Source organism: Fukomys damarensis, unplaced genomic scaffold, assembly GCF_012274545.1.
Source record: "Fukomys damarensis isolate Sample0158 unplaced genomic scaffold, DMR_v1.0_HiC HiC_scaffold_33, whole genome shotgun sequence".
Classification (NCBI taxonomy): domain Eukaryota; kingdom Metazoa; phylum Chordata; class Mammalia; order Rodentia; family Bathyergidae; genus Fukomys; species Fukomys damarensis.
The window spans coordinates 40371247-40384384 of record NW_022900945.1 but is presented as its reverse complement, the minus strand read 5'-3'; the positions used below and the strand labels follow the sequence as shown (position 1 = coordinate 40384384).

General features: G+C 37.8%; 1 protein-coding gene across 2 annotated transcripts in view; it reads left to right on the top strand.

Annotated features, from left to right (window-relative positions):
- Positions 1-6: 6 nt before the first annotated feature.
- The window catches only part of Wdr47 (WD repeat domain 47), a 62917-nt gene continuing 49785 nt past the window's right edge, over positions 7-13138 (top strand). Inside the window, exon 1 of one of the 2 annotated variants that reach the window (XM_010605953.2) lies at positions 7-244. The gene's annotated coding sequence lies outside the window, so the exon portion shown is untranslated. Of the gene's footprint in view, positions 245-305; positions 424-13138 lie in introns of those variants that run through there. The other variant, XM_019204811.2, reaches the window with a different exon arrangement.

The following is a 13138-nucleotide window of genomic DNA, read 5'->3' as shown; positions in this document are numbered from 1 at the left end:
CAGTCTGCCGGAGGCTGAGCCGAGCGGTCGCGGGCCGGGGAGGGGCGGACGCGAGAAGGACTGGCTGACAAACTGATGGATTGACGCGAAGGCGCCAAGGAGGAAGGACCCACGGCAAACCAAGACCGCCGCCCTCACGCCCCCGCCCCATCTCAGAGCCGGCCGCTTCGGGGCCCGGCCACCGGCCTCGCAGCCGCGTTTTCTTTCCTTCCGCGCTTCTCCGAGCTCGGCTCGGAGCCCTCAGGTGAGTGACCCCGGGAGCCGGGGGCGGGCCGCCGCGCACCTCAGGTTGCCATGGTCACCCGTCGCCACCAGTCGCCACCTGACTAGCTCCGGACCCGGAGTCCCAGAGGGCGGCGTTCGCGGCCCGGGAGAAGGGTCTTGGGTGATCTCGGGTGGTGACTGGGAGGAGATAGATCGTGGGTGAGGCCCGACGCCGCCGTTTGAGTATCTGGGAACCTCCAGGCCCTCATTCGAGGGCCCGGATCCCGGGCCACACCTTTCCCTCACTGCCAGCCGCATTCGGGGGGCAGGCAGAGCGAGCAGCCCTGGACCTGAGCTGCGAGCGAGCGCAGGGTTCGTGCCCACCTCGCCGCTGCTGAAGGACCGGAGGGGGTGACTGCGCTGCTTCTCCCTTCTTCGCCCCTCTGGGGAGCCGGCGGGGAAACTGGAGAGTGAGCTCGCGTCCCTAGCTAGGAACGCCTTGGCCGGGAGGAAGGAAGGGCGCGCCGGGGCTGGGGGCCTGGCGGCGGCTTAAGGCGGCCCTGCGTGTTTGGCCTTTCTGACGTCAGTGGTCAGTGGGGGAGCAAGCTTTTGGGGGGTCTGGGAAATGTGGGAGAGAGGGACAGCGACTGGATTTGGAACGGGGTTTGTGCCTGGAGAAACCTGCCAAAAGGCATAGGAGGTTGTAGAACTCATAGGGTTAAACCACTTCCCAGTATTGGGGAGAAAAAGACTGGGGCTCCGGCTCTGGGGCGAAGCGTTTTGCAAAGGGTGGAGGAGGCGTAGGGAGGGTAGGCAGGCGTAGCTTTTGGCCAGATAATTTTTTTTTCTTTTTTATACGCATACCAGGCGTTGGTAGACACCCGTCGTATCTGAGGGGAGCGTTTTTTGGCAATTTGGTTCTCTGCATAATGAAAGGAGAAGTCTTTGTTCCACCCAGATTCATAGGTTATGATCATTTACATTTTTTCCTCCTTTATTTCATTTTAATGGAGTTCCTGATGCTTCAGAAAGTTAATGCTACGGAAATTAACGCGTAGGTTTTGAAGATGCTATAATTTTTTTCACAGTGAATACAAGTAGCTTTTATTTTTCTTTTTGTCTTTAGTGTTGGCATATGTTGCACTGGCTTTTTACTAGAAAGGAGAAACGCCTAAGAGCCCATTTTCCTTTATGTGGCACATTCTGGAGGTCTCGTTTAGGAGAAAGATGTAATGGGGAGGTAAATTATTCCATTAGGAAGGAAAAATTAATATACAGCTGCGGAAGGGGCAAGTAAGCCAGAATAGTATTTTTTGGGTTAAAAAAAGCAAAAGTTAAAGCGCTTAAATTAGGATTTTATTTATTTGGTGAGGGAATTTTAACCTGTGCTTATCTCCCCTCCTCCCACTTCTTAGTTCTTTTCTCCCTCACTGTAAAATCCAATATTAGCAATGAGCACTGTACTGCAGGAGAACAGGGGCATTGGCCTATGTCCCTAGTGTTACATGATTGTGTTTGGTCTCTTTTTCTGTTTGTTAAATTGAGTTTATCACTAACTTACTGAATGGACACTGTGTGATATTAGTATGTGCTGCAGTTTGAAAAACACTTCAAAACAAATATGAAAAGATGCGCAGTTTCCCTAATAGACCAGTAAAACAGAAATCAGATGAGATTAATTTTCTCTTTTGTAGTCTAATCTACTGATTGCAATCTTGGAAGAGCTACTTACTCTACCATTGACTCTATTTCTTAGGCTGTAAAAATGGGGATAGTGACTGCTTTTGTTTTCCTCTATGTGGACTCTGAAGTTGAATAAAATAATGCATTTGAAAGCACTTTGGAAAAAAATTGAAAGTATCTATTGATTACCTTTGAATACAGGGGAACCTTGGCAAGGCTAATTAAACATTTTTGCATAATCTATTTAAGGTTTCTAGGTCCAGGACCTCATTTCTTATAGTGGCCTTAATGTGCTCATGGGAACTGTTGAGATGCATTCCCACTCTGGCAGATAGAGATATTCTTTATTACTGTGATGATGTGGAGAGAAGGGTGTTTCCTTTCTTCTGTATGTGGGTCAGAATGGCTTTCTTGCAAATAAGGCTATGGTCAATAACTGACTTGAGTTATATTTGGTACTAAATAATTCTCAGTGTGGATTTTTTTTTTAAACAGGGTGTCACTGTGTAGCCCAGGCTGGCCTCTGACTCTAGCCTCAGCCTCCAGTGTGTTGGAATTACAAGCGTGCACCATGATGTCTGGGTCTTGGTTCTTGACTAACGAAGAAATAACTATTCCATTCTCTCAGACTTATGCTTCTCAAATTGGAATATTTTCACCCTTAGACGTGCTTCAGTGTGCTAGGAGATAAGCCTGTGGTCATATGACATGGCACACACATTTATGAAGTTGTCATCAATTTCACTTGAAGGTGTGGGGAAAATATATTAAAACACAAAAACATGATATGGAGAATGTAACATTCACATTAGTTTCTAAAGTAAAAGGCAAAGACTTCAAAAGAAACCTTATACTTAAGGATTCCCTTGGATATGTGTTTAGATTCTTCTGTCAGGTAGAAAAATTTAGGAGGCTTTGCCTTAGACTTATTCAGCTAATAAATGGCAGATCGTAACATAGCACAAGGAAATAAGTTGTATTCCAGTTTTTTAAACTAATATTGATTCTAGGTTTCATATTGAGTCCTAATTATTCCCTCTTATTTTTATCCTTGTAAAAGAATATTGTAAAGGAATGGCTAAAGGGTTTTAGTTAAATAGACTTGGTCATCTCATTCTTAGCTTTGCATTTATTTGCTTAGAGGCAAATAAATACCTAACATCTCCGAGTGTTAGTGTAATTGTCTGTGCAAGGACAGTTACAGTCTAAGAATTACAAAGACAATGTATGGAAAGTATTTGGCACAGGGCCTTACATATAGTAAATACACAGTAAATGATCCCTTTCTATCTCTGCATATTAGGATATTAGTAATCCTTTAAAACCTTACAATCCTTGAACTTTAATGACATTTTATTGTAATTCTCTTTGAGTCCTTTTTTTTTTTTTGGAGGTGGTGGTACTAGAGATTAAACCCAGGGCTCTTACACTGAACTACTGAGCTACATCCCTATCCTTTTTTTATTTTGAAAATTTGATCTAGAGTCTCACTAAGTTGCCTGGGCTTACCTTGAACTTGCCATCCTCCTGCTTCAGCTTACCAGAGTGTCTGGATTACAGGTGTGCATCATGGCCTTTTTTGGGTATTCTTTATATTTTAAGTATGTTATTTTCATATGTAGTTCTTGAGTCTAGGCCTTCAGACTCCAAATCCAGTGCAGACACTTCAGTCTTGAGACCATTATATTAAATAGTCCAATTAAATATTCTATAAGTCTATTTCTATAAAAATGAAAATACTTTAAAATATCACACACACATTTAAAACCTTTTATGCCTTGTCTTGTTCACCCCAGTACATGGATCATTGTAACAGAGGTATATGGAGGGCCAGGGATTTTAGCTCAGTGGTTCTGCTACCTGCCTCACAAGTGCAAGGTTCAGAGTTTGATCCCCAGTACCAAACAAAACAAAACAGAGGTATGTAGCCTCATGTTAGAATACAATAAATATTCAAGTTTTTAAAATGGCTTTTTGATTTTAAGCAAATATTATAAGTAGGCACCTCCATTTGTAGTCTTTTTTATTTTTAAATTTTATTTAAGAAATTTTACTCTTTTTTTCCCCTTCTGTCATCTTTAATGTAATTGATTTAATTGAGCTTCCCAGTATTTTTTCCCAGTATTTAATTTTACACCTAAAATATTTTTTAATGTCCTCTTTTTCCAAAATAATTTTTTCAAGGTATTAGGGGTTAAACCTAGGGAGCATTGAGTCATACCCCCAGGCCTTTTAACTTTATTTTTTAAAGTTCTTAGAGTGTTGCTAAATTTCCCAGGCTGGCCTTGAATTTATGATCCTTCTGCCTCAGTTTCCTGTGTAGCTGAGATTACAAGGCTGTGTCACTACACCAAGATCCAAAGTGTAGCACAGTTGCGCTACTGGAGCATTTCATTAGCAACCTTTTGTTTTGTTTTGTTTTGATTTTTTGAGATGGGGAGTGGAAATAAGGGTACTTCATTAGGAAAGAAAAATTAATATACAGCTGTGGAAAGGGCAAGTAAGCCAGAATAGTATATTTTTAGGTAAAAAAAACAAAAATTAAAATCCTTGAATTAGGAAATTATTTATTTATTTATTTGTGAGGGAATTTTAACCTGTGTTTATCTCCCACATTGTAAAATCCAATGTTGTCAGTGCACTGCAAGAGAACAGGGGTATTGGCCTGTGATCCTAGTTAAAGGATTGTAGTTGGTCTCTTTCCTGTTTGTTAAATCGAGTTTATCATTAACTTATTTAGTACTAAGTACTTGTTAAGTTGCCTCAGACTGGTCTCAAACTCAAGATCCTCCTGCCTCAGCTTTGTGAATCGATAGAATTACAGGTACTGCCTTTTAGTCTCTTTGACACATTGTCCTTAATCAAGGATATGAACTTTAAGGGGAAGAAATTATATTTGTCGAGCATCAGTCATATACTTGCCATTCTACTGGGAGTTTTATCTCATTTTATTAGTTAACATTTGATTTTATAGAGAGTTACTACATGCAAAAAGGATATACAATTTTGTACGATTTATTCTTTTTTTTTTTTGAGACAGGGTCTCACTATGTAGTTGAGACTGACTTGGAATTCACTGTGTATCCCAGGCTGGTCTCGAACTCACAACCATCCTCCTGCCTCATCAGCTCCCAAGTTCTGGAATTACAGGCGTGTGCCACCACGCCTGGTCTGTAGTATTTATTCTTGACCCATTTAATTTCAGTCATTTTATTTAATGGCTAAGTACCATATTTTATGATTCTTGTTGATTTATTGAAAGAAGAAAATCTTATAGAATCAAGTTAAAATTAGAGGGTTTTTTTTGTTTGTTTGTTTTTTTGTATTTTTATTTTAAGACAAGGTTTCACTATGTAGTTCAGGCTGGCCTTGAACTTTCAGCAATCCTCCTGCCTCCATCTCCCTAGTGCTGCGATTACAGGCATGTACCACTGCTGTGCCTGTCTAAAATTAGAGTCTTATGTCCATTTTTGGTTTAACATTTTAAAAATATTATTTTGAGACCTTGGAAATAAAATCAGGTTGGTTTTCTTTCAAATATTAATAGGCTTTGAAAGTGAAATTCTGAGAAGTGCATCAACAATATTTCAGAAGTGCACGATACAAAGATTTTAAATATGTTCATTATAAGGTGCTAATATTACAAAGAAGTATTAGTTTTATTGTATATAGTTGCTGACTAGACCACACCACATCTGGAGTATTGCATTCTATATTGAGTGCTTTAATAGAGAGACTCAGAAATATTCAGAGGATGATGGCCAGGGTGGTAGGGGATGTGGAAGTTATATTAGTGAAGAATGCTTTTTGTAAGGGTTTATTAAACCATATATGTAAGATCTAAGAATCATGCCTAATGTTTTTTGTATTGTAAACATAGCACTTAAGGGCCGGGGATTTAGCTCAGCGTTTTGGTGGTCTGCCTTGCAAGCGCAAGGACCCGAGTTCAATCCCCAGTACCAAAAAAACAAAAAACATGGCACTTAATCTTGTTTTGGGGATTCTACTCTAGTTGGTACCTTTTTATATAATAGACCCTTTGAGATCTAATTATTTTTCACTTTTATAGGTTTTTAAATTTAAAAATTGTATTCATATAGAAAGTATATGTGTAAGCATATAGGTTTTACAGGAATATTCATTGGTTGTAAACCATTCAGGAAATAGAAAGCATAAAGAGTAAAAAAGTCTCTCCTCAACTTCTTTTCCTTCCTAGATTCCTGTCTTTCAGCCCAATCTCTTTCCTCTCTTCACAGGTAACCACATTGAACAGTTTGGTATTTATCCTTCCAGAACTTTGTCTATTTATAAAGAGATATGCACCCTCCCTGTTAATTGGCCTGTTTATATTTAGTCAACAAATATTTATTGATACTTTTATTATTCTGTTACGGTCTTTTTGTTTTAGGATGTGTCACCTACATCATTGCATTAGTATTCTATAGTATGACTTGCTAGTTTACATTTTTTTTTTTGGTACTTGAAATCGAACTCGGATCCTTGTACTTGTGAGGCACTGAGCTAAATCTCGGGCTGAATTGCCAGTTTAACAGTTGTTTGTTATTTAACAGTTTTGCTACTGATGCGAGTTCAGTTTATTTCTTGTGTTTCTCTATTACAAGCAGATCTTTAAGAACATCTTTGTGAGTTTTTGTTGTTGTTTTTTCTTGTACTGGGGATCGAACTGCTGGTGACCTTTGCACTGAGCCTTATCGTAGCTCTGTTTTCAATTTTTTATTTTCAGCAGGATCTCACTAATTAGCATAGTTGCCCAGGCTGGGCTCTAATTTGCCATCCTCCTGTCTTCACCTCCCAGAGTGTAGGGATTACCACACCTAGCTTTGTCTGTATATCTTTATATACATTGGCAAATATTTGCTAACTCAGAGGATATTTTTCTTATGTAAAAATTTCATTCTATCATATAGTCTGAGTTACCCAGGGAGGCTTGTAACTCTTGAGGCAGCCTCCCAGGTAGCTAGCATTATAGGCTCATGTCACTGTGCCCAATTTATCATGTCTTTAATTTTTGCAAAACTAGTAGGTCATAAATATGCCTTGTTTTCGTAGTAAGTTGACTAGACATGTTTCAGATTTGGGGATTTTTCAGATTATCTCTAATCTGAAAACCCAGTATTGTAACCAAAATGCTCCAAAATCCAAAATTTAAATCAGAGCATCTCAAATAATTGATTAAGGTTGTTCATTCTGTACCAGTGAGGGTACATCTTTTAATTTATTGATTGAATATAGTTCTGTGAATTTTTTGCGTTCCCCCCCACAGTACTGGGGAAGCAAACACTACCACTGAGCTACAACCCCAACCCTTTAAAAAGAAATTTTTTTTTTTAGTTTTAAATTTTGAAATGGTGTCTAAGTTACTAAATTGTCCAAGCTGGATTTAAATTTATGATCCTCCTGCCTCACTCCCAAAGTGCTGGGATTGCTGGTGTGCACCACTGTTCCCAGCTCACTTTATTCACTTTTCAACTGGAATTTCTTGAGTTTTTTGTTTTTGTTTTTTGAGACAGGGTCTCACTATGTAGTTGAGACTTCCCTGGAACTCACTTTGTAGCTCAGCACTGGCCTCCAACTCACAGTGATCCTCCTATCTCAGCCTCCTGAGTGCTGGGATTACAGGTGTGTGCCACCACGCCCAGCTTGAGTTTTTTTATTGAAGAAGCTATTTATATATTTTAGGTGATAAACATTTAAATAAGTTAATGTGTATTTTAAGTAATTCTAGTTTATGCCTTGTTATTTTTGTTTTTGGTCCCTTTTAACTTTGTGACAAATTTAGCTGAATGGAAGCTTTACATTTTACATTTTCAGGATCTTGCTTTAAAAAAAAAGTCCAGGATGGGTTTGAACTCATTGACTAGCCCAGGCTATCTTCAAACTTGCAGTTCTGCCTTACCCTCCCAAGTGCTTAAACCACAAGTATGTGCCACTGTGCCCTGCCAAAAGCTGACAAGAATGAATTTGTTTTTCTTTACTTTTTCTGGGTTCTGTGACTTAATTGAATAGTCTGAGTTAAAAATAGTTTTTTAGTTTATAGAATTTTAGTATTTCATCAAATAAATATATTCTTAAACTATGTGTTTAAATCTCAAAAAAAGATTGAAATTATATTTTAATCAGGTAGAAGAGGTTTTGGGTTATGGAAAAAATATAAATCACTTTGAAATACAGTTTCTTCATTACTTACATTACTAATTCCTTCCGGTGATTTGCAAGTAATTGATATATATTATTATCTAAAATGTTGTTTTTGAATAGATAATATCTGTACATTGCAAACTAAAAAGGTTTGAAAGGATGCATAATAAAAAGTCACCTTCCCATTCCTATTGTTTAATTATCTTGTTTCATCTTCTTGGATACAACCATCATTATCAATTCATTCTATATTTTTCCAGAGATACTTTATGTTTATACAAGCAACCAGTATTATGTTAACTGAATTCTTTTTTATAGTTAGATTAAGCTGCACCTAGTTTAAATATAATTTGTTTTTATTTCCATATTTTTTTCAGTATTGAGGATTGAATTTAAGGCCTTTGTACTGAGTTACCTCTCCAAAAAGTTACCTTTTAATTTTTTATTTTGAGACAGGATCTTGCTAAAGACTACATTGCCTGGTTGGTGTGGGATTGAAATTGCAGTCCTCCCAGGGTGCTGGAATTATAAGTGTACATCACCACAACTGACTACACATTGTTTCTTTGGGACAAAAATCATTCACAATTTTAGACGTTAAATCAGAATAACTGAAGAATAGAGAATAACTGTCAGCAGTGAGAAGGGGCACAGGCTGCATCCCTGCTGCAAACATGGGGTGATCAGGCATGGTGAAGCATGGTAGCTGGAAGGGGCCTTCTTTTGTGGAATGATCTAAAGGAAGTCTTTTCTTTTCTTTAACTGATCATATGTATTTGAGGCTTCTGATATTCTCTCCCCTAAGAATATATACTTTATTATTAAAATGTGAATTAAAGCAAATTGTAAAACTTGAAATCATAGGAATTAGAGCTGTAAGTACTCTTTTCATTACCATAAAATTTATTAGTGTCCTAATCCCTTGACCTTATACTTCTGAATCATTCTTAGCTTCATGTGTTGTTCTTATTTCCTAATCTGCATTTTGAGTAAGTAACATAATTTCAAAGGAACATTTAAATCATATCTATTTATGGTTGACTTGAAAGCTAGCACTGATTTTTCATGAAACTTTTTCTACATCTCTGTGGAATTGTATATATATATTTTTTTCTTATCTATTTGTTAACATTTTACCTTTAGGCTTATATTTCTGGACATAAGCAAGCCCCTCAATACATCTTTTTAATCGTGTTTTACTGGCAGTAATCAGTAATCCATCTGGAATTAGCTTCTGTAGAGGTTAATTGTATTTAAGTACTGAAATCCTAACTACCTTCCAGCTGCCTTCCAGATACCCTTTTTTTCAGCTACCTTTTTTTTTTTTGGTACCGGGGATCAAACTCGGGTCCTGGAGCTTGGGAGGCAGTCGCCAGAACTACTGAGCTAGATCCCCAGCCCTGGATACCCTTATTTTTAAGAAAACTCTTCTTCACCTAGTTGAGATAGTGAATATAAAAATCTGCTTCTTAATAGAAAATTCAGTCATGTTTTGTGATTTTTTTTTAAAAAAGCTATCATTTAATATGGAAATGTGATGCTGTTTTTCCCCCCATTTTCAGTGGAATAAATGCTATTGTTGTCTTTATGTAAATTCTGCCCAATAAATACATTGTTCATATGTACTATGGGCCTAAGATGCTTCCAGATTTGACTTTGGCAAAAATAGTTGGATCAGAAGCACCATCCTTTTGAAAGCCTTTAGAAGAGTTGGGAAACAAAAGTCGTCTGTTCTGTACTTTTGTAGAAACATTTCTTCATTGATTTCACATCTCCATTTAATTAAACTAATATTAGTTGAACATATTTTGTATGCATCTTGTTTGACTTTTTTTTTTCCAGTATGGGGAATCAAACACAGGACTTTGTGCTTGCAAGGCAAGCACAGCACCACTGAGCTAAATCCCCAGCCCTGCATCTTGTTTAAAAAGATAATTTTAAAGCCAGGCATGGTGACATGAGTCTAGAATCCTAGCTACTTAGGAGGCTGAGGCAAGAGGGTTGGGTGAGCCCAGGAGTTTGAAACTAGCCTAGGCAACATAGTGAGATCTTGTCTGCAAAAATATTAATAATTTAATAGTTCTTGAGCTAGTTAAGTGGTATGAATTTATGAGGTTCCCTTTGAGAAAAGGGTGAAAGAAGAGTTTGTTATTGAATTATGCTCCTTTGTGGTTGTTTTTGTTTTGTTTTGTTGAGACAGGGTCTCACTATGTAGTTTGAGACTAACCTGGAATTCACTATGTAGCCCAGGCTGGTCTCGAATTTAACAGTGATCCTCCTGCCTCAGCCTCCCGAGTGCTGGGATTACAGGCGTGTGCCACCATGCCTACCTGTGCTCCTTTGAATGAGAGAAAAACTTTAGCTTTGTAGTGATAAACAGTTTCAGGAGATTAAAAACTGTCTAAAAACATGTTTTTATATGTTAAAAATACAAATAAATTAATAAATAATATATCATTTCTAAATTAAGCAATTAGAATTTTGGGACCATCTATATAAATATTTCAGTAAGACAAGGGGATTAGAGAAAAGAGTAATTTTTTTTTTTTATGGTACCGGGGATCAAACTTGGGTCCTTGTGTTTGTGAAGCAGGTGGCAGAAGCACTGAGCTAAATCCCCATCCTGAGAAAAGAGTAATTATAATCTACTGTATTTCTTTTGAAAATGAGACCTAACTGGAAAATAAGCCCTAGTATGGTTTTTAGGATGCTTGTAATATAAGCCCTACCCCCAAAATAAGTCCCAGTTTAGGTCACCAGATTGATGGACATATTTAATACATCTGAAGCAACACAAGATGGACGCATTGAATTGTAAAATAATATTAATATATAATTATAAAGAAATAATATTGACATTAATACTTAAAATAAATGACACTATGAATTGTAATTAAGTATTTGTAGGTGCACAGGTGGTCACCTTTGGACCAGAGGTAAATGCCTGTGTAAACAGATGAACTCAAGATGTATTACCAAATGACCAATGGGAGCATAGACACAATGTGCAAATAATGTGTGAGCTTGATAATGAACAGATGTAGTTGTGTCTAATGTGAGTCATCGTAATTCAGGACATTGTGCATTGTAACAGATGTCCTTAATGCACTCATGTGAAATAAACGTTTTCTGAAATTTGGTGCCTGTTGTGTTGCTTTTGGGTGCTCCATCATTCTTAACTCTCATTTCTATGGTCACTTCTGTCTTGAAAGTCTTCAATTAAGTTTACACTTGATTTAAAGGAAACTTTAGGAAGCCTGCAAGAATTGTAATGGGTGAAGAATTCATGGGATAAAATTGAGGATAGCTTTGTTGCCACTGTACTATAAGCAGGCTGCATGGACAAGAAGTGCTCAGTTAAGGAGAGCTCTATTGCTGGACATGAGAGATTGGGGCCAATGAGTCTACAGGAAATGGGGTCGCAAGAAATTGAGGCTGGAATTCTGAGTTTGGAGAGTTATGATGTACCAGAAGATGACATGACTATACTTGAATAAATGTAGATTTTTGTACGTGAATAAATACAGATTTGTTGTTCATGAAAGAGTAAGACATCCTCTGAATAATGAGCCCTATTGTATCTTTCAGAGCAAAAATTAATATAAGACGCAGTTGCTGTCATTTTTTTTTTTTTTTTTTGTACCAGGGACCAAACTCAGGACCTTGCGCTTGTGAGGCAAAAGGCAGAACCACTGAGCCAAATCCCCAGCCCTGGTCTTTTTTGGAGGGAGAAATGTGGTATATCATGAAGCATATGGCTGTGTTTATATTGTATCCAACAACAGCAAAGCTTATAAAATTCTGAGCTGAGTGATTAAAATCCCACACTTTTCCACTGGGAATTCACAGTATAGAATTAAGACTTGTCTTTTTTTAATTAAGTGTTTTTTCAAATCTGACTCAATTCTAGGTTAATTACAATATATTTTGTTACCTATTCAAAAGTAAGTATAATACATGTATTGTTAAGAGTATAGTTGAGGGCCAGGGATTTGGCTAAGTGGTTCCGCCACCTGCCTTGCAAGTGCAAGGGCCCAAGTTCGATCCCTGGTACCAAAAAAAAAAAAAAAAAAAAAAAAAAAAAAGAATATAGTTGGGTGTGATGGCACACCCCTAAAATGCCAGCACTCAGAAGGCTGAGGCAGGAGGATCACCGGCAGTTCCAGGCCAGCCTGGGCTACATAGTGAGACTCTGTCTTTAAAAAAAAAGTAATTTTTGGCTGGCATGGTGGTACACACTTGTAATTCCAGCACTCTGGGAAGCTGAGACAGGAGGATGGCAAATTCAAGTGTAGGCTGCACAATTTAGCCAACTTAGTGAGATTGTCTCAAACTAAATAAATTGAAAAAAGGACTGGGAGCTGGGTGTGGTGGTGCATGTGTGTAATCCTAGCACTTGGGAGGCTGAAGCAAGAGGATTGTTGTGAGTTGAAGGCCAACCTCAACTACATAGTGGGACTCTGTCTCAAAAAAGCAAAAAAAAATGGCCAGGGATTTAGCTCAGTGGTTTGGTGGCCTGCCTCGCAAGTGCAAGGACCCGAGTTCGAACCCCGGTACCAAAAAACAACCGAGAAAATGGCAAAAAAAAAATGTTGGGGATGTAGCCCAGTGTAAAGACCTTGAGTAAACTCTCCAGTGCTGCCAAAATAAAATAATATAGAATTTTATATGTAAAAAAATATATAATTTTACATATAACTGTACATTATATAATATATATTATATATATTATACATATATCTATATCTCGAGCTAGATATAATGGTAGACTGAGGTGGGAGGATTGACAGTTTGAGGTCACCCTGGAATATACCCACCCACCTACATATGTACCCAGAGTCTGCCAAAAAAATGTACACATACTTCAGTTCACTGTCTAATAAATGCCTGGAAGCTAATGGCCACCACTTTGAGTACCTCTTGTAATTGTAGAGGCTAAAGGTAACATTAATCTCATGATGTTTCAATAAATGTAATATTAATTATACAAGTTTTTATTTTCCTAATGTATACATTTTTTGTGGACTTTATATGTATTCTTTTTTTTTTTTTTTTTTTTTTTTTTTTTACTAGGGTTTGAACTTGGGACCTT